At 42.3% G+C, this 19,564-nt stretch overlaps 1 protein-coding gene across 7 annotated transcripts in view; it reads left to right on the plus strand.

Moving 5' to 3' along the window:
• Nucleotides 1–4,790: 4,790 nt before the first annotated feature.
• The window catches only part of LOC124615711 (putative methyltransferase DDB_G0268948), a 137,369-nt gene continuing 122,595 nt past the window's right edge, over nt 4,791–19,564 (plus strand). Inside the window, exons 1-2 of one of the 7 annotated variants that reach the window (XM_047143761.1) lie at nt 4,791–5,078; nt 5,154–5,179. The gene's annotated coding sequence lies outside the window, so the exon portion shown is untranslated. Of the gene's footprint in view, nt 5,242–5,915; nt 5,934–17,673; nt 17,693–19,564 lie in introns of those variants that run through there. The other 6 variants (XM_047143760.1, XM_047143759.1, XM_047143757.1 and 3 more) reach the window with 6 other exon arrangements.

Genomic DNA, 19,564 nt, shown 5'->3' on the forward strand with positions numbered 1-19,564 from the left:
GGAAAAAGTTGGAATTAAGGAATCATTTTAATAATGTAGGCCTAAACATTTGACATGACAGATAGTGAAGTTGAATAACAAATTTATATATGTTCTGAAAACACTTTGTGTGTATCTAAACCATCCAAAATATGTAGCCTATTGATTGTTGCAATGTTATCCCTTTAATAAGATCTACTTATAAATAAAATTAGTCTAGCGACGCGGTTTCGCTGACAACCTCTTCCGTCCAACACTGCACTGTAATGGATGCAGTGTTAATGAGCAAAATATAGGCGATAGGCAAAATAATGTGAACATCTGTACCTAACTTGGGAATGGTTTATTAATAAGGCATTGGACCCCCATTTGCCTGTAATACAGCTGTGATTCTTCTTGGAAAACTGGAATACGGTGATTGTATAATCCCCAGTTGAATGTTGTGCCAATCTTCGATCAGAACCTCTTCTACATCCTGTAGTGACGAGAGAGGCGGAAATCGGCTCCGGAGTCTGCGCTCCAGTACCACCCACATGGGGTTCAATAACGTTCAATTCCGGGGACTGTACTGGCCAGGGAAGACGCTGCAGTTCAGTAGCATGCTCCAGCGTGTACTGGTTGTGTGAATGGGAACATTATCATCCTGAAATATGGCATCATTGTTGGGGAACAACATTTGAATCATGGGGTGCACACGACTGTCTAAAATGCCAATATAACCGTCAGCTGTGACACGGCCATTGAGAGTAATGATAGGACCAGCAGAGTAGCATGATATGGCTTCCCACAGCATTACATTTCCACTTCCATGCTTAACCATTGGAGTCAAGCAATCAGGATTGTAAGCTTCTTTTGGCGTTCTCCATATGTAAACCTGGCCCAATGTTGGAAATAACGAAAAGGTTGACCATATGATGTGTTTCCACTCATCAGCAATCCAGCCATCCAGTATTTATGCTCTTGACACCGTGTTTTACGCTTCTTTGCATTGGTTGCCGCCACTAATGGTTTCAGTATAGCACTCGTCAATGCATATTCGCTTTATGGAGTTCTCGGCGGACAATTTCGATAGATATGGGGGTCTCTAAGATGATTATTGAGCTCCGCAGTCATTTAACTGCCGTAATTTGTGTTGTTTTCACAATTGGTGATAGCGTACGACGATCTCTCTCATTTAGTTTTGATTTGCGCCCGCTATCACATCTACATTATAATGTCTTTCCATGTTTTGTGTAGGCTGTCGTGAGTTTTGAAACAGTTGCTCTTGAAACATTCAATAACTTGGCTATCTTGGTTACTGATGCTCTAGCTAGTCGAGCCCCCACAATCTGCTATTTTTGGAACACTGGTAGTTCTTTCATTGCACGTCTAGCTCGCCTCTGAATGCAATTACGAAGTGTGCATTACTCGTAAAAAATCTCCACTGATGCCAAGTATGCACTACTCGTAAACTACAGGCACTGATGCCTAGTAATAGTCTGTAATGAACATGCACAGTCCAACGCGACATATGTCTTACCTGCATTGTTGACCGTTAAACACAACCATCCCGTTACTACCACTGTTCACATTATTTTGCCTATCCCCTGTATGTTTGCATTTATTTAACTGGAAGGTAGATGACAATAGCGATGGGCCTACTCGGGCTTACGCTAAATGGAGTTTACCAAGGCCGCGCGGAGTGGCCGCGCGGTTAGAGGCGCCATTCACGAGTCGGGCGGCCACTCCCGCCAGAGGTTCGAGTCCTCCCTCAGGCATGAACGTGTGTGTGTGTGTTGTCTTTAGCGTAAGTTAGTTGAAGTAGTGTGTAAGTCAAGGGACCGATGACCTCGGCAGTTTGGTCCCATAGGAATTCATACACATTTGAATAGTAAACCAAGCTGAAAGTTTGTGTAAAGTGAGTTAAATCGAGTTGGGATGAAAAAAACTGATATAACATTCAGCACTGTGCTCTCTTTTGCCTCTACGCAGATTATGATTCAATTCAGTTAACTAACCAGAGTTTTGCGTTTTCCCAATAGATTACTATACATATATTTCTGGTGCTATACCAAGGACAGAGTCTTCGTCACACCAGTTGCTGACGTCGACGAACTGGAGGCTAGGATACAAGCTGCTGTGGGTACTGTGACAGAACACATGTTACAAAACACCTGGCTGGACCTGGAATACCGCCTCTCCATTCTCCGAGCTATCAAGGGAACACATGTTGGGGTTTACTAACGTAAGTGGTCTTTAAAAAAAACTAGTAACACTAACCTATGTAACGGCATCAAATGTAAATTATTGTGTCAAACTGTTTTATATATATATATATATATATATATATATATATACAAAGTTGCCATGGTGCAAATGTTCTTTATAGTCCCACTAGCAAAAGACAGTTATCAAATGCTTCGTGAATTTCGATCAAACAAAGCAAATCATAATCTACTGCTACGTCACGTTCTATAAACTCCAACCTCGTGCGAAACCACCACCCACAGAGGCCGCCCACACCGTGCACCACATGAACACAATTCAAGTTACTAACAGTCTAACTAAGATTGACTTGAAATCCCCTTAACCTGAGTTAATCCGTTTGGCAGCTCGAGTTGACCCATCTCCAGATGGCACTACAAGTCCGCCAGTGTATCTTCTGAACAATACTGATTAAATAAAGTGTGCCTGGCGTCTGTGAGATGCCGCATGACCAGTCCAGGGTTACATATTTTAAGATGTTGGGTTTAAGTTGACCTGTCCTATATTATAAGTACACACACTGTACATAATGTAATCAAGTAGGATCAAATAAAAATCAGTCAATCACTCAATGAAGTTTGTTGTGGTTATTAATAAACTTTATCGTTGTTGGTTTCTCAATTCCGATATTCTACTCTGACTCTTTGTAACTCTACTGGTGTCTCATAACTTCACTTAACCGTACAGTAGCAGGCCTAAGTGAACTGACCTGATGTGACAGTCAATGTGAATACACCCTGACATGACGGTGATGTCACGTAATAATTCGTTAACGAATAGTGTGAATCGGTCGTACGGTTTATGAGATATGTCATTTGTTTGTAACTATTGCCAATACAAGTGCGGCAGATACTCATGACGGAATGACCACATTTACATGAAATTACAATTGTGTGGTCATGAAAATCAGCATTGGGTATTAAACGAAATAATACTGTGTTGTATATCAGGCTTGTTATGAACTCTCTAAAGGAGCCCTCACACGTTCAGTAATATTGTCCGACTGTCAATATATTGATCATCTGAGGGCGTGTATAGAAGTACCGTCAATAATAGAAAAATTGACGTGCAGTACTGATGGACTTCAAAATACTCTCAGTGTTGTCAACACATACTGGATATGTAAGGCCAAGTATTACGGTTTGACATTATTCTCCATTCAGATGCTGACAGAGCTTTAGAAAGCAGAAACGCGGCGTTAGTGCACACCATTTATTTTTTTAATACGCTGCTGTGTATATCGTACATCGGATTCAATTTTTAAGAAGTCTTTTAACACGAAAGAATGTCAATAGGCCTATGCAAGGGAAATCATTGGGTATACCACTTTAGGATGGTTACCGGAGGATTCCCTGTGACACTGCTTACTTCCTTAATTTGAAAGTATAGTATAGATTGGTGTAATACATTTGGAAAAACTATGCCATTTCGAAAAAATACGTCATATATCTGCAGTGGCTAAATAAGAGGTCTGCGTAATACACTTCAGTTTCGCCAGATTATCTCAAAGTGTGAAAAAACTGTTTTTCGTTAATTGTCTGAACAGGTCCTTGCCAGGCATATATAATTGCCCCACAGGTTTCCACAGAGGTCTGCGTAATACACCTCAGTTTCGCCAAATTATCTCAAAGTGTAAAAAAAACTGTTTTTCGTTAATTGCCTGAACAGGTCCTTGCCAGGCATATATAATTGCCCCACAGGTTTCCACAGAATTGTACTAATTGTGCTAGCTGATATTACAGAACTAAGCTTCGAGCATTAGAATAACCTGCCTGTCGTCAGAAATGTCTTAAGTTATTCCTAGTCGCTTGTCGACTGCTACTGCCTCTCTGATTAACGTGTTTTGCTTCTCTGTTTTATCAACGCTAATAACTTGACGTACGTTTAAGAGCTCATCGGAAAATAATTTATGAAATCTTTCAGGTCTGTGGTTCTGACTTTAGTTTGTAGCGGCCGCGGCTAGCAGTTCTGTATAGTGTAGTGGGCGTGTGTTTGGCGCATGTGTCGTGCCACGAGTGTTCGATTTCGCGCCAAATTATTTCCGCGACGACCGGCCAGAGAGCTGTGTTTTGTCTAGTATAAACTCCGTGCCGTTACTCTTCGGTTATAACAATTTATATGTTACTGTATAGTGTATACCATAAGTTTAGTTCAGTGATTTTGCATATCCCTTAGTAACAAGTCAACAAGCGGCTTATCCGTTCTCTCTCGACTTTGTGCAGCATTTAACGACTTTCTGTATTTCTTAAGACCTACGAACGAAGAAAGTCATTGTCATGTGTCATTCCAGCAAAGAGCATATAGCTTATGCGGTCTTTATTTTTATGTAAACAGGCAGGCTAAGGGGTTGGACTCCCCATACACCCTAAAGTCAGATAATTAACACATGACTTGTCGCTGTGTTGAGTTGGTTTACAACGTCTTAACCTTGTAAACTAGCGTTGTCAGCTGACAGTTTTGTCAGTGTTATTGATAGTGTGAGGTCGCTTCAATATATTGAAGTTTTGATAAACTAGAATTGTCAATAAATATTGAACGTGTGCTGGTTCCTTTTAAATTGATTACGTACACGTCCATCACGTAACAAAGGACGTACCTGTACACTGAAACCGTGTTGCGAAAGTAATGACACGTTTCAGATATGCTTCGAATAATCTGTCTGGCGTAAGGGCCACGCGTTTAAGTACCGTAAAACTTTTAATCTCTCTGTAACTCTATAAAAAGTACACATACGCTGTAGTAAACTGAGTAGATTCATTTGGCGGCATCTGTTCAAAGCGACGATAGACTGGGTTACGTAAAGAATTTACGTCACTTAAGAATCAAGAATCTTTATCAAGGTACGGCTTCAACTCCAATGAATTCAGAAAAGCAACGCAGACCTTGACGAATCACGTTGTAAAGTGTTGTCACGCCCGTTACATTGAAAACCAAACCTTAGCATCGAACCAAAAAGGTTCGTCCGTTTCAAATGTTATGGTCTTCATACTTCATGGAAGTATTGTTTCTTAATGTAATGTAAGTGTCTTTGCACCGAAAACCTAAATTAATTGGACTTTGATATTACCGCCACGTTACATGTTACAGCATTTCCTTCTAGTTTCTGTAATTTTCTAATGACCTATCTTGTGCCGTACTTGTTTGAATAATCGCATATTGTATGTTTTTATATGCTCCTGCGCAGTTGTCTTCCTCTTCTCGATTTCCCAGAAAGTTATGAATGCTACCCGGGTATCGGGAAAGTAGCGATGCTCGCTAGATGAGGAATTTCCGAACTAGTTGAGGGCGTAAATCTAGCCGAGAATGCTTTTTTGCTACTATTTCATTGGGTGTGTTGCATAACATTTCATGCCACGCATGAATATCAGTTTATAACGGACTAGAAGATGCAGATGGGGAAGACGTTTTTGTCACTTAGAATTGCAATTGAAATTATATAAATTGTACGTTAGTAAGGAGACGTTTGCCAGGCAGTAGTTTTAAATTGAAAAAACTGCAGTCGAAATTGTTTTGTATTTCTCCATACGCGGTATGTAGCTGGACATATTTTTCCAGCAGGTGTCTACAGTATGTGGTGTTTTGCCCGAATTTATTAAAAAAAAAGGAAACAATGGCCAACCTACTGTTTCGGAAGGGGAGAGTTTCTCGACTTGAAGGACATAGCAATTAGATTGCAAATCTGGTTTACATTGGTCAGTTTTTTGCTTGAGGTAATTATCCTCATTACTTTCTTTTGCAATAAAAGCCCATTCTTGCAGCCTGCAGAATGGCTCCACAGTAACAGTCCATAGCTACTGTGGCTGTGGAACATTGTGTAGTATTCTGTTAGTAGATACTGTTGTGATATTTTGCTTTTTAGTTTCCTCAAGAGGTATAAAACCTGTGAGAGTTTGGAATGTACATGGTCAGTGTGTTGTTGCCAGATTAACTTGGCATCAACGAAAAATCCACAGAAGCTTAACAGCTGCTGTGTCACCCAGTGCTCCAGTATCACTGAGGCTGTGTATCATTCTCTGTGTTTTGTCTTCAGTAATGTTCATCTTGTTTATGATAAACTAGGCCTTGACCTCACCGAATAGGACATCTGCTTGTTGAACATCCCTAACTACATTGAGAACATAGTTACCATTTGCAAACAGCAAGGTATACCCATTGGAGACTATGGCATTAACGAAAATTAAGAGCAACAGAGACCAATTATGGATCTGTGTGGCACACTATGTTTGAACTTCATTTCACTTTAGCCTGCTCCTGGCACCAATACAATCTGCTATCTGTTATTTAGGTAGGATTCGAGAGTTTGTAGAACAGCTCCCTCAGTACCATATGATTTTAGCTTGCTGAACAGGGCCTTAAGTGGGATACAATCATATGCCTTGCTAGGGACACAAAGTATCAGTGCTACCGACTCCTTGTCTTCAAAACCCTGACTTGTATTTGTAACTTAGTTAAGTACTGCTGTTGTAGTTAACTTTCCCTTCAAAATCTATGCTGCTTATCACAAAACAGGTTATTTCCTTCAAAACAACTTAACAGCTGATCTTTCATTATGGACTCCATCACCTTAGCTAGCTCTGGTATTGTAGATACAGACCTATAGTTTGACACTTCATGTGGGTTACCTTTTTTCGTAAACTGGTAGTGGTACTTCAGGAAGTCTGGAAATTCTCCAGAATGGAGGCACTTCCTTGTTGCTATTGTCATAGGGCGAGCAATTTCAAACATTACAGTTTAATGTAATTGGATAGATAACAAATGTACACATCAAGCAGTGGCAGAACTCTTACATAAAAGGAGGTTATAGTTAGGCAAGCTTTCGGAGCCAGTGGCTCCTTCTTGAGGCAGAAGGTTTGGAGGGGAAGGAAGAGGGGTGAACAAACAGGACTGGAGAGGTCTAGGAGAAGGGGCGGATTTTGGGAAGGTCACTTGGAAGTGCAGGTAAGGGGAGACTTACCAGATGGGACGAGAAGGAAAGACCACACCGGACAAGATTTGATCTTAAAGGTCGAAGACAGGGTTGTATTAAAGACAGTTATTACTGCTTAAACATGGTGCACGAGTTAATAAGAGTGAAAAGCTAACTGTATTGTATGTAACAGAGGTGGGAGGGGGTGGCAAAAAATAGCCAGGTAAGAAAATGAAAACAGAATGAAGAAAGAAGTAGTTACTGTGAAGAAAATGCTGAGGTAGAAGACATTAACACAAGTTAAGGCCAGGCGGGCGGTGAGAACCAAGAACATGTAGCAATAATTCCCACCTGCGGAGTTCCAAGAAATTGGTGTCTGGGGAAGAATCTAGATGGCCCTTGTGCTGAAACAGGCACCAAGGTCACAATTGTCATGTTATAAAGCATGCTTTTTAACAGAATACTGTGTGTTGCCAGTATACGCCCTCTGCATATGCCCATTTGTCTGAACTGATAATTTGGTGGTAGTCGTGTCGGTGTAAAAGGCCGAACAGTGTTTACATAACAGCTAGTATATGATGTGTCATTTCACCGGTGGCTCTCTCTCTGATAGTATGCTTTTCGTCGGTTAAAGGGCTGGTATAGGTGGTGGTAGGAGGGTGCATAGGGCAAGTCTTGCCGCAAGGACGGTCACAGGGTTAGGAGCCTTGGTTCTCACCACCCACCTGGCCTTAATTTACGTTAATGTCTTCCACCTCAGCGTTTCTTCACAGCAACTACCTCTTTCTTCACTCTGTTTTAGTTTTCTATATCTTTCATTTTCTTATCTGTCTATTTTTTGCTGCCCCCTCCAATCTCTGTTACATACAATACACTTAGCTTTTCATCTAAATAATTCGTACACCATGTTAAGCAGTAATCTCTGTCTTGCATAATACCCTGTCTTCCACCTTTAAGATCTCAGGTTTTCAAATATCATCCGGTGCAGTTCCCAACAATTATTCTTTCCTTCTCAATCTGAATGGTAAGTCTCCCCTGACCCGCGCTTCTAGCAGACTTTCTTGAAATACACCCCTTTTCCTAGACCTGTCCAGTCCTTTTCCTTCACTCCCTCTTCCTTCCCCTTTAACCCTCCTGCCTGAAGAAGGAACCACTGGTTCTGAAAGCTTGTGTAATTATAACCTCCTTATATGTGTGTGTTCTGCCACCACTTGGTGAGTAGATTTTTTTATCTATTCAGTTACATTATTTTGTCAAAAATTGATTGCTTTCATTATTATACAGACTGTAGTTTGTAATATAGTGTGGGATGTGCCATAAATACCTGGGATCCCTGAGTGTTTGTAGTTTTTACTTTTTTTATGCCTTTTGGATACTCTTTCTTCCGCATTACCATGCTGCATTTATTTCCAAATTTCACAGCAAATGCCGTATCTGTGCCAAAGTAAGGAGTTTTTTTGTACTGTGCTTTCTGCTGTGTTTAAAACACATTCATTAAATCTGGACTGCAAGAATTAGAGCAAGAGTTGGGCTTTTGCCTGTGTTCATTAACCAGATACCACATTACCTTGCAAGGATAATGAGCTTTTTCAATAAATCTGAAATTGCTTTCTTTTTTTGCTTTCTCTACTTCTCTTCTTTGGTCTGTAAATAATTGCAGTATAGTCGTCTTGTTAATGCTAATATCTTCAGTGGCTGTGACTTTATCCTTTAATAGTTGTAGTTCAGAAAATCTGGAGGTATACCCGCTCTTTAGTGTGACAGATTTCTCTGTATATTTTGATTTGGCAATTGGATACCTCGTGGGTTATAGTGGAAACTTTCATAAAATTTTGCTTTAAGAGTCTGGAAAATTGAATGCATCATTTGCTGCCAATACTTCAGACATTTGATGCTAATCTGTAAAAGACGCTTTAATTATGGAATAATAATCATTTTTCTATGTAATAACCCTAATTCCGATTATGTAATTTGAATGCCAACTGGAAATTTGTTGTGTATGTATTGAGTTTGTCCATAGCTTCATGATTACAGCAGTTTGATCTGCAAGCATAGGATCAATTACACTAACTTTGTAGTCTCAACTATTTAGGTTTGTGACAATTGTACCAAGACAGACACCTCCTCTTGTCAGTTGTTATTTTACCACAGATAGTCCATAGCTGCTTAATAAGTTCATCAAAGTGCTCTCCTTGTCACTGCCTTCCCCCGTTTGGATGTTGAAGTCTCTGTATAAGACAATTTTTGCTCCTAGAACCAGTAAATGACATGAAAAGCTTTCCGATTTGTTCAAAATTGCCATTTGGGAACAGTGCGTAGAAACAACAATTAAGTTAGTGTCTGGCAGCCTCAAAGTTGCCAAATCTAGATCGAAGTTCACACAGAAGTTATTTATGTCAATTTTCTAAGCAATGGGCTTACTATTTGAATACGCAGACACACTACCATGGATAGAAGTTTGTCTACACCATGGTCTCACTTCCTCAACAAAAAGTGATGATGTATCGAGTTTTGTTGTCAGGCACTGCACATGTGCACTGGCTGTAACTAAGCTTGCATTTTTTCAGTGGTGACATTTCCTGTTCTACTGGAATATTCTTTGCCGTGGGAGTTTATCTCACTGGAGCACTGGGCATCATCTGGAATAAAAAACATCATAATGCTCTTGGGTCATACATTGTTGTCCATTATTTTATCTTGTAAGTCGAAATGAACACAAAGATTGAAGCTGTTATTTAATTCCTTTGATTCCAGTTTATCAACTATAAAACTGTTGTGACTTGGTAAAGTGTTTTGTCAGAAGTTAGTTACAGAATCAGTTTTGGCTAGAACTAGACTCTCTTTTCCCCATACAGCATTCCATTTTCTTTGCCTGTAGTACCTATTATGACATTACTTCTATTTTTAGTACTGACATTTCCAAGAGTAGGCTTCAGAGTATGCCATTCTGTTCACCAGCTTTCCTATTTTGTAACACAGTCATGTATGACGGTTTATTTCCTTTTGCTGTGCCTGCAATGGTTTTGGCCAATTGGTTTCTTCTGCCTCTCTACTTGTTGTTCACTTCCTGCCAGCCTGTATTTTTGCCTTCTATAGAGTTTATGTCCAGCAACTTTTTAACATCTGTATGCAGTTTGTTGTCATTGATAGATTCTGTGTTACTGACGCACTTGCTGAAATGGTTGCCGCTGCAGAAACGTCTGGATCTTCATCAGCATTTTCTCTTGGAAAATTACCACCTGATGATTTCGCAGATTGTTTACTAGCTACTGTTTTGATTGCTGCTTCTATGATGTCCCTCAGTTGTAGAGGAGTGAGGTTTACCTGTTCAGTTTCACTCATAATATGTGGCTCATTATTTTATTTTCAACAACCTTTAAACATTGTTTTTCCATGTTTCTTGAAGATCATTCAGAGGGCGTTTCTCGAAGACCCCTGAGAGGGCTCATGGGTCTTGTGTGAGTTTGTGTATGGCACACAAAGATCCTGAGCTATTGTTTCACTTTGTTCCTTCCAGGGCTGCATTCCCTTCCATGTTCCCCTCCCTATTTGTTCTCACTCCGGGAATATGGAAGCGTCCAATCGCGCCCGTCTGCTTTGACCCATGACGTCACAAATGTGGCAGAAACGACCATAAACCACGATTACAATACGGCGCATATAAAATCGTTACGTACACATTATGAAGACGAAAATACACACACGTTCCACAAAAAGCCTAATGACACTAACGGGACAAGTGCGGGAAATTGGGGTTTTTGGTTGGGGACAAACTAAATATAAACAAATTTAGACACCCATCCCCATAAAAAACCTCGCAAAACAATGAAAAAAACTGACATCACAAAACTCCCTAAATACCACTAAACACAATATCTGGAATCGGACACTTCCCTTGACCTATATAGCTCAACAGCAGCTCTTGATCACAAAAATTGGGATCGAACACTTCCCTTAACCTATATAGCTCAACAGCAGCTCCCGATCCCATAAATTAGGATCAAACACATCCCTTGACCTAAGTAGCTCAAAAACATCTCCCGATACCAATACCAACATTCACAGCCACACATTTCAATAAAACACTTCCCTCGACCCCAACACAACACATACACTAAAAACAAAAAAATAAAAAATTAACACAAAAAAGTTTCGGCGCTACAAACTAGGTTGGCCACCACAATCACACACAGGCACTCACACACATCTATACTTACCCCTGTACTTAATGAACTCGGAACACACTTCAGGGCAAAAAGAAAACTAATCAAGCACACTCCTCTCACTCACACCAGTCTCATGTGCCAAAAACTGTGTGGGGATCTATAACAAAAATACTAAGTCACTAGTACAATCTTGCGCATGCCCAACCTAGACTTCTCGAACCAGGAACCGCGCTGTATGGAATGCCAAATGTTGTGTTTTCGACAGCACCACATATAACCGTCCCTGGTCCGAGACGCTGGATCTTTAGCCAACTTCATTTCTTCGCCACAAATAGAGCATTTCACAACCTCGGCAATTAAACCGAAGCTGCAAAAACTTGATCAGTTCCAAAGGAGTGTTCCCCATCATATCCCTCAGACGTGTACTGTTAATTTTATCCGTCATATCCATTCCTGAACAAAAACAACAACAGATTAATTTAAGCCAACGCGTGGGATCGGACGCTTCTGTCGACCCCTCACTCCTTCCCCTATGCCCCCTCCTCCTCACTTGGTGTCCTTGTTTACACCTTCCCAGCTATCCTCTTTGTTTGTGGCATTCCTTTTGGTCTTTGTCCTTCTTGATTTTCTTTTTCACCTCCCATTTTTGGCATTTTTAGTCTCCTTTTGGGCTTAAACTCCCCTCTGAATTTTCTCTCCTTAGTGAGAGCCAACTGGAGAACACCTTACTTAGCGTCTTCAGCATGTAGCCTTACCATCTCTTCCATCTTTTCCTCGATGCTATTGTCCTGTACCACTACACAGCCAGCATGGTAGCCAGTCCGTGTGGTGGGTTTGTTATGTACCCTCTTGGTTGAGCCCTCTGACACCAAAGAAACCACACTTTTGATACCTGAGCTGATACCTCCCCATATATACCTAGCAATTGTAGTTTGTCATTCGGGAGCGTCAGAACTCCCAGCAAGGGCTGTCATGCCAGATAGCGCTTGCTGTGGCTGGTTGGTGTCTGCGGCGAGTGTCCCTGATTGAAGAGGGTGTTATCAGGGTGGACACTTTGAGTATGAACACTCTAAGCTTCAAACGGCCATTCCACTATGTGCGTCTTTTTAGTTGGCAATGGGTGTTTTCATGCTGCTTCTTATAACCTTGCAGCCTTCCCTGGTTGCATCATGAGAGGAGGGTCAGACTCACAGGTTTGGTGTGAGGCCCTTTCACCGCCACCTGGTGTGCACCAGAACTCATGGGGACACTTTCACCACCACCAGGGTGTTACTTTTTGTGGACACTACTGAAGACAAGTTGGCAAAGTGGGGCTTTGAGTAAAATATGGTTGGGTTCAGTGTTGATCTACTTCTGCTGTCCAGTCAGCTGCTCTTCGTGCGTCTGACCATTTTGGCAACAACCCAGTGTCCATTACTCCTCAGCAGTCTTTGAATCTGGTTCTGGCAATCACTTTTCATAGGGACCTCATCCTTCAAACTAATGAGGAACTCCAGGCCATTCTTGAATGACAAGGCTCTCATTTTGTTCAGCATGTTCCAGTAGGCCACAAAAGGATAATTGCATCAATAATGATGCCTGTATTCTGGCGTTTGAGGGGGGTACTCTCTCAGAGAAGATCAAAGTTGTGTGTTATCAGTGCGACAGGAATCTATACTGCCCACCATCCATGAGCTATTATCAGTGTTTGCACTTTGGGCACATCTTTGTGTGGTGAATTGAGACACACGCTCCGTGAGGGGAGCCATGTGTTCTGCTCCCCATTTGTGTTAATTATCAAGACCATCACTCTCCACACCTGCTGTATTGCCCTATTTATAAGAAGGAAAAGAAGGTACAGGAATATAAGTCCCTTGATATTTTATCCTATACTGAGGCTTTTCAGAAGTATGACTGTCTTCATCCTGCATCTATGACACCTAACTTTGCCTCTGTTGCGTCCTTTCTCCCTTCTCCCTACCCCTTTCCTGCCCCCCTCTCTTCTCTCTCTCCCCTGTAGCTCTCACACTCACCACTCTGGGTGTCACTTCCCTTATGCTGCCATAGAGATAACCACCTCCTTCAGCACCTGTTGGTGATTGGGCCCCTTTCCGGGATCCCTCCCCTTGTGTATCCCAGACTGGAGGTGTGCTGCCAACGTGCCCCCCCCCCCCCCACCCCCACCCCAGTGTCTCCTGGACCAGAAGCATTCTGCAACTAGTTGGCCACATGTCCCACAGACCACGTGGCTCAAAGTTGCCCAATCTGTCAGTTACAGATCTTGATGAAGCCTGCTTTCTTTCTGGGCCCTGCCCTTCTCAACCTGTTAAAGAGCACAAGAAGAAACACAAGTCCCTGGACAAGGCCACACTGGCACCACAGGAGGTGCTGACTCCGCCTTCACAACTTGTCAGATCTCAGGTTTATGACTGTCACCCCATTCTTGTTCGTCACAGATGATGACCCGGCGACATGGCTGGTTTCAGCCCATCCACTTCCTGTTTGGATCCCTGTGCTGTGCGTATTCAGTGGAGTTGCAATTCCTTATTCCCTTGTATTCTGCAACTTGTGTCATTCTCCAGAAGCCTCATTTTACTGAGGCTCACTCACCAACCCTTCATGAATTCTGCGCTTTCTGTTGGAACCAGGTTGTCCATTTGAGGGCTTCTGGTGCCGTCTGCATGTTGGTCTATGCAGACTTTATTAGTACGTGGATCCCCCTTCATTCCAAATTGGCAGAGTTGCCATCTGGGTCCACTTGCAATCTCTGTCCTCCTCCTCCTCCTCCTCCTCCTCCTCCTGACAGGCCACCTATACCCACTGCCCTAACTTCCCTCCTTCAGCAACTACGCCTTCCCGTCCTCCTCCTTGGGGATTTTAATGCCCATCACCTCTTGTGGGGCAGTGCTAACTGAAGTCTCCTCATAGACCAGCTTTTGCAGACCATGATGTATGCCTTCTTAATGATGGTTCCCATAACATTTCAGTGCTGCCTGTGGCACTCATTCTGTCTTACATCTTTTACTCACTTCCCCTCCCTATCTCACTTCATTACACTGATCGCAGCACAGTGATCTCTCTGATAGCGATGACTTTCCGTTGATCCTCTCATTTCCTTCCTGCCTCCTGATGGCTAGGTTATTCTGCTGTGCTTTCCATCAAGTTGATTGCATCTGGATACCTCACAGGTTGTGTTTACCCCCTCTTTGTCAGGTTGTATTGATGAAGTGTCCGTGACATCTCTGATACAATTATTCACGCTGCCAGTGTTGCTGTTCCTCCCCCTCAATAGGCTGTTTTGCAGCTGGTCGGTCCTGTGGTGGAGCACGGCCATTGCCGTCACCATCGCCATCCATAATCACCATCTGGCCTTGCAAAGCCTTAAGCAGCTCCCATCCTCCGCTAGTCTTATTACTTTTAAACATCTTCATACCAAAGCCTGTTATTTAATCAACAGATCAAGCAGGTGTGTTGGGAACACTTTGTCTCCTCGTTAAGTTCTTCTGTCCCTTTGTCATGGATGTGGACTACACACCATACCCTCTAAGTTTGCTAATAGTAGTCATCCATCCTGGGCCTTGCCCCTTTCGGGTGGCCTTTGAATGGATCCATCTGTTCTTGCAGAACATCTTGTGACTCATTTCACTCCTGCATCGGTGTCCTTCCTATCCTCCCGCCTTCTTCCTTTGGAAACAGTGGGTTGGAGCTTCCCACTTACTTTTTACCCCTTGTCAGGTGGAATCCTGCACTGAACCTTTTACTGAATGGGAACTTCTTCTGGCCCTTTCGTCTTCCCTTGATTCAGCCCCTGGCCCCTATTCCATGCATAACCAATTGCCTCAGCATCTCAAGTCTCCACGACGATAATATCTGCTCTGGGTGTTTAACCTTATTTGGCTGCAAGGTGTTTTCCTCTCTCAATGGAGGGAAATATTGCGGGCCCTGTCCTTAAACTTGGTGGTGATTCATCATCCCTTTATAGCTCTTGACTGATCAGTCTGACCATTGTCATCTTCAAGTTATTTGAATGGATGGTACCTCGTCGGCTCAGTTGGTTCCTTGTATCTCAGGACCTTTTGTCTCCTTAGCAGTGTGGCTAATGGGAGAGATGGTCTCCGATTGACTATCTGCTTCAATTGGAAAGTGCAGTTTGACAGGCCTGATTTAGCACTGCCATCTTGTTACAGTTTTCTTCGATCTTCATAAGGCCTCTGTCATGGCTCGGCACCATAACATCTTTCTTACACTCCGTGAGTGGGACCTTCGGGGCTGTTTCCTGATTTTTATTCGTCAAATCCTATCACATTGATTATTCAGAGTTTGGGTTGGCAACATTATCAGCTTTCTGCAAACCCAGGAGAATAGTTTTCCTCAAGACTTCATATGAAGTGGCCTTCTCTTTCTCATAGCTATTAATGAACTCATAGCTTCCATCAGACTGTTGATCACCCTGGCTCTGTATGTGGATGACATCTGTGTCTGAACTAGTTCCCACTTAGTGGCCTCTGCATAGCAACGGCTCCAGGATGTTATCCGGTGCACTTCTGCATGATGCTATCATACGGTTTTCAATTCTGACGTACCTTAAATCGTGGTTGGTGCATTTCTGTCATCGTACTGCAGTCCATCCTTATCCAGAGCTCTGTCTTGATGCCCAAAGCCTCACCATGACCCCCCCCCAGTCCATTTCTTGGGTTTTCTTTCTGACAACAAGCTTACTTAGTTCATATCTGCACTCTGAAGTTTGGCTGGTTTCGCAAACTCAGTGTTCTTCACTTCCTTGCTCACACCTCTTGGAATGTGGATCATTACACTCTTCTTCGCCTTCATAGGGTCTTAGTACTGGCCTGTCTGGACTATGGTTGTCAAGTTAATGGCTCTGCTGCCCTTTTCACATTGCTGCTCATGGACTCAGTCCACCATCATGGTATCTGTTTGGCCACTAAGGCGATTCACACTAGCCCTTCTGGTTGACACTGGGATCCCCCCCCCTCCCTCCCACCCTTCCCTTCCCTTCCCTTTTCGGTTTGGCAGTCCCAGCTCCTGGTTTTGTATGCTATTGCTATCCACTCTTTCCCTGCTCACCCCTCCAATTTTATTTTTCTGCACCTTTTGAATGTCACTGGCCCACTTACCCCTCCCCCCCCCCCCCCCTCCTTCCCCTCCCCTCCGACAGGTTTACTGTTTGGGCTTTGCCTTGCTTCTCTCTGCCACAATTTCCATCTTCCTCCTCTCTGTCCTGTTCAACATATTCTCTCCCAAACCCCCCCCGCCCCAATTGGTTAGTTTCTCAGCCACAAATTCAGATGGATCTCTTCTAGCATTTTGTGGTGTGACTGTTTGTTCTGCTGCTCTTACAGAGTTTTGGGATGCTATTGTTTTTACAGTGATGGCTTTAAGCCACGTACCCCCAGTTCTCCATGATCCTTCTGGGGCAGAGATACAGCTTGACATCAAATTCCTTTTTGCTCAGTTGTGAGCTGACTCTTAGAGGGCCACCTCCCTGTCTAATAAACTTTGAGAGATCAAGGGGCCTCCCACCACATTTTGTTCTTCTCTCCACCTCTCCCAGCAGGAATCCACCATTCTCTGTTGTCTTTGTACCGGCCATACCAGGTTGATCCATGGTTTTTTACTCTATAATGAGCCGCACCCCTGGTTCCCCCCCATACCCCTCCATTCCCCTTGTAGTTGTGGTGCCTCCCTCACAGGGGTCCACGTTTTGCTGGACTGCCCTTGCCTTTTGGCCCTTCACCTTAAATATGCCCTTCCACCTTTCTTGTACCAGGGGTTAGCAGTGATCCTTGCACGGTTACATCTGTCAGTGATTTTCTTCATGAAAATCATTCGTCCTGCCAGATTTAACTACTTGAATTGCCTTCCAGAATGGGATCCCCTCAGTTAGCGTTGGCATTGTTTTTGGAGCTCTTTGGCCTTGCCCACACAGCGGCCTTGTTTTCCCCATGTTTTGCCTGGTCTTTTGTGCCATTTTGTTTCCACTTTTCTTATATCTTCTTATCATGATCATGGTATGGTATGGGGACCAGAATGGGTTGGCAGCAGTGCTGATACCCCCTCATGTGTAGCACCTTTGTGGCGTCTTGGCTCTTGCCCTTCCCCACTCCTGCCCCCCTTACTTCCCCTTCCTGTTCTTTACTCTTCCTGCCACTTCAGTGTTCCTTTTGCCTCTTTGTTTGCCAGTTTTCCTTTCCCATTGACTAAACTGTGATGTCTGTGTTGTTCCTCCATTAGTTTCTGTCACCTTGGATCGTGAGACCGATGACCTCACTGTTTGGTCCCCCATCTCCTCCCCAACCATCTGACCAGTCAAGGCTTCTTCACTTAGTGGCAACAACATTTCTAACCTATAGTTTGTGACAATCACAGAATCAAGTTTTTCTTTTATTTGTTTGTAATGGTAAGTTGTTTCACTATTTTTACTCACTATTGCAACTATGTCACCACCAACTTGCTCTCATGAACTCCATTAAGACCTCACATAAAGTATAACCTTAAAATAAGTCTCATATGATGCACAGGAATGTGTTGTAATATGAATTTTGCTATAGAACTCTTTACCAGATACTTAAACAGCTAGCTATTTCATTGTTTTTCTGCAAAGGGAAGAAAAGACCATTTACTACATCTAATCATTTAGTGGATTCGTTTCTTTCTTGCTTAAAGCAAAGGTAAATAACTGTAAATTGGATTTTGTCTGGCAGGCACTGCATATATTCGAAAGGGGCAATGACATTCAGAACTCTGCACAATGTATTGCATTTCCCACTTTTCTCATGTGAGTGATAGTCAATGCTTTATTTCCTAGCAGGCTGTTATATGTAATATTATTATCTGTGTATTACTCAAGAGGTCAAATATTTCAAATTGAAGATCATTCGAATTTTGCTTAGTCTGTGCAGAAATAGCAGAAAGAAAGAATTCCACTTCTGTTAGTAAGAAATATTCAGTGTAACAATTGCAGTGTTGAGCTATTAATGTGGACCAATTTCTTTTTTCTTTTTCTTTTTTCACTAAGCAGCAGTACAGCATGTGTGGTGCTCGAGAGAGAACTATGATAGGCTTAGATTTGCTGAAAAGTCAGTCACGTCATACAGTTATTTTAATTCAAATATAAGCACTTGTCTGAGCCTTACAGTATGGCTTTTTCTGAAATTTATATGTATTCTTGGAAAGTAGCTTAATAGCTACTTTGAATGCTGCCACTGATAAGAATCCAATATTGACAATATAGTCAATTAAAATGGCAAACATGTAACAGCTGCTTGGGGCAGCAAACTGAAAGGGGCATTAGAGGTGCCCCTAGAGCAAAACCTGTATATTCGTACATCAAATTAACACTGAAAACAAACAGTTTCCAAGGTCGTTAGACTTACATTTATTTTTAAAGGAATGGCAACTAATGTATGAGGGACGAACACAAGGGGCTGGGGGGACACCAAATGATACATTGCTTTGTGTGACATAATTTATCGAGAGTGCCAAATTATATGTTGCTTGTGTGGAAAAATGTTCTTGAACCAACCCTGGACAGAAGAGATGCACTGCCATAAGGCTTAACCACAAGTTTGAGTGTGATCATGACTGCTATTTCTCTGATTGGAGTGAATTCTTTGCCTGCTCTTCCCCTTCAGTTTTAATAGTAGTATTATTTCTGCTTGGAAGTGACTGTTGGAGTGGGGTGAAGGGAGGGGATTTGGGGGGGGGGGGGGGGGAGAGGAAAGTCAGATCAGGACTCTTTGTAAGGGAAGGGTGATGTAACAATCATGGAAGATGCTGTCTTGTTTGTGGCATTATAAACAATTTAAAATTAATTAAATAGCAGTCAGCTCGTGCTATAAAAAATGACAACAGTAGAAACAAGAACTGTTTTTTGTTATTGCCCTCTTGATATTAACTAAGGCCAAATAACTTTGGTATTGGCATGAGGCCTTTGAATAAATTAACAATAAAAACTTGAAGGTAGCAAAACTGGGCGTGTAACGTATGACTATTTCACAGTCTTCATCATACGTCGAAGAGATATAAATTTGTATTATCCTTTCTATGCATTTTTAAAATAAAGCCTTCTATTCTGTCTAAAATTTCAACAGCAGTTATTTGATTTTTTTGTTTGTTAGTGGAGTCATTCTGTGTAAAATCATTCAGCCCATCTCATTCACCATTTCAGATTTGAATGAAACTTGGCATATTTATTCTGTCCATACCAAATTTTAGCTTTCTGTCTGTCTGTTTCTGTTTTCATTTTAAGGCGCTACCAAGCCTGGAAGTT

This window comes from Schistocerca americana, chromosome 5, assembly GCF_021461395.2.
Source record: "Schistocerca americana isolate TAMUIC-IGC-003095 chromosome 5, iqSchAmer2.1, whole genome shotgun sequence".
NCBI lineage: Eukaryota > Metazoa > Arthropoda > Insecta > Orthoptera > Acrididae > Schistocerca > Schistocerca americana.